Source organism: Nansenia antarctica (assembly GCF_963989245.1).
Source record: "Nansenia antarctica genome assembly, chromosome: 5".
NCBI classification, from domain to species: domain Eukaryota; kingdom Metazoa; phylum Chordata; class Actinopteri; order Argentiniformes; family Microstomatidae; genus Nansenia; species Nansenia antarctica.
The window spans coordinates 75,404,910-75,407,839 of record NC_137690.1 but is presented as its reverse complement, the minus strand read 5'-3'; the positions used below and the strand labels follow the sequence as shown (position 1 = coordinate 75,407,839).

The following is a 2,930-nucleotide window of genomic DNA, read 5'->3' as shown; positions in this document are numbered from 1 at the left end:
CCAGGCGTGTCGTTGGCGTGTGTGTGTGTGTGTGTGTGTGTGTGTGTGTGTGTGTGTGTGTGTGTGTGTGTGTGTGTCTGTGTGTGAGTGTGTGGGGGGCGAGAGGCTAACACAATCTGAGACCCCTCCATGAAGGTTAATGAGTCGCAGTGTCATTATACACACACACACACACACACACACACACACACACGCACACACACAGGCACACACACACACACACACACACACACACACACACACACACACACAAAGACCTACAGACACACACACACACACATGCACACACACACACACACACACACACACACACACACACACACAGATCTGAGTTCTCATGGAAACAGACATTAATTCCATCGTTAGTTGAACACATTGCCCTTCCACTGCTGTACTGAACCTTGTTGTGTTGACGACAGTGTAAACTCTCATCTGAAGAGACCTAATGGACTGACTTATATAGACTGACTTATATAGACTGACTTATATAGACTGACTTATATAGATGACTTATATAGACTGACTTATACAGACTGACTTATATAGACTGACTTATATAGACTGACTTATATAGACTGACTTATATAGACTGACTTATATAGATGACTTATATAGACTGACTAATATAGACTGACTAATATAGACTGACTTATATAGATGACTTATATAGACTGACTTATATAGACTGACTTATACAGACTGACTTATATAGACTGACTTATATAGACTGACTTAAATAGACTGACTTATATAGAATGACTTATACAGACTGACTTATATAGACTGACTCATACAGACTGACTTATATAGACTGACTTATATAGATGACTTGTATAGACTGACTTATATAGACTGACTTATATAGACTGACTTATATAGACTGACTTATATAGACTGACTTATATAGACTGACTTATACAGACTGACTTATATAGACTGACTCATACAGACTGACTTATATAGACTGACTTATATAGACTGACTTATATAGATGACTTATATAGACTGACTTATATAGAATGACTTATACAGACTGACTTATATAGACTGACTCATACAGACTGACGTATATAGACTGACTTATTTAGACTGACTTATATAGACTGGCTTATATAGACTGGCTTATATAGACTGACTTATATAGATGACTTATATAGACTGGCTTATATAGACTGACTTATATAGACTGGCTTATATAGACTGACTTATATAGACTGACTTATATAGACTGACTTATATAGACTGACTTATATAGACTGACTTATATAGACTGGCTTATATAGACTGGCTTATATAGACTGATTTATATAGACTGGCTTATATAGACTGACTTATATAGACTGACTTATATAGATGACTTATATAGATGACCCTCTCTCTCCTCCCACCTCCATCCCCCCCTCTCTCTCTCCTCCCTCCTCCATCCCCCTCTCTCTCTCTCCTCCCTCCTCCATCCCCCTCTCTCTCCCTCCTCCCACCTCCATCCCCCTCTCTCTCCCTCCTCCCACCTCCATCCCCCTCTCTCTCCCTCCTCCCACCTCCATCCCCGTCTCTCTCTCTCCTCCCACCTTCACCCCCCTCTCTCTCCCTCCTCCACCCCCCTCTCTCCCTCTCCTCCCACCTCCATCACTTCATTTATATACCGCTGTTCGTACAAAATCGTGATACAAAGTGAATAACAATATAATGAAAGTAAAAACACTACAGTAAAAATAGACAGGGTAGTGTAGGCGGAAAAAATATTATAATGAAATCTAATTAATTCTAATGATGATTAAGAGAATGCTAAACTAAAAAGTTAACTAAAAGTTAAGTTAAGTCTTTTAACAGTGTTCACAGAATGGGTGCTGTGGGACATGATTGACGCGAGGTACAGCCAATGGCTACGCGGCGTTACGTTCATGACGGTCTTTCTATTGGCTTAATGAAGGTCAAGTTTATGTTCAGTAGTGAAAGTACTGCAATATCACACTCGAGGTCGTGCTGTTATACTGAATATCAGTATATATATATCAGCTGATATTCAGTATAACAGCACGACCTCGAGTGTGATATTGCTTTTATACAACAGTTCTAAGAAGAAAGAGAAATCGGACCTTGATGGTCTTTTAATGGCCACACACGGCAGTTTTACACTCTGATCACACACACGCAAGTTTTTAGGTGAACACACACACAAACACAAGCACGTGCACTATCTTCGGCGGGTCGCCAGGTGGACATTGTCCTCTGCCTTTGTAACCCATCCGGGCTGCCATTCCTCCACTGGCAGCCAGGGGCAGCGGTCGCCCTTTTGGCGCGGCTTGAGCCGACGCCCGGCGCCCCGGGGACCAAGTAGCGTTCTTCACCATCGTGGTCAGGGACGGGTGTTCACTTTGGCATGTCTTTCCATGTGGGGTGAAGGAGACCCCTAGTGGACATGGGGGGAACATGCCAACCCCAAGCCACATATATGTGCCACGGCAACCAGGCTTTCACCCTTTTTGGACTCCCATCCAGGTTACTAACCAGGCCCAGCCCTGCTTAGCTTCTGAGATCTGACGAGATCAGGCTTGACAAGGTGGTACGGCCGCACACTACAGCGCCATTAACAGTAATAAGCGACAACAGATTATGATTTGTTTGTTTATTTAATCATAAAAATAAAGAAAAAAATAGTTCCGCAACTGAACTTCAAATGGACTGTTGCCTAGTAACCTGAACACAAACAATGTAGTCTAATTAACGGTAATTTAGTAGAACATCTGTGCGGCGGAGTGATACACAAAGTTAAAAGTCCCAGTGCTGTTATACTGTATATCGGCACTCATGGAATGACCTCTTGTCCAATCAAATCCAATCAAATGACTTGGTCGGAACTAACTGTTGTATAATATGAGTTCAAGTTGAGAGTTCCTCTTTAAGGTGTAGTACCTCTGCCGGTGGGGAAG

General features: G+C 42.1%; 1 pseudogene across 1 annotated transcript in view; it reads right to left on the bottom strand.

Moving 5' to 3' along the window:
- LOC308158391 (glutamate receptor ionotropic, kainate 5-like) overlaps positions 1-2,351 on the bottom strand; it is a 41,188-nt pseudogene extending 38,837 nt beyond the window's left edge. The window contains exon 1 of the transcript in view: positions 2,190-2,351. The product of the transcript in view is annotated as a glutamate receptor ionotropic, kainate 5-like (transcript). The remainder of the gene's footprint in view (positions 1-2,189) is intronic.
- Positions 2,352-2,930: the final 579 nt, after the last annotated feature.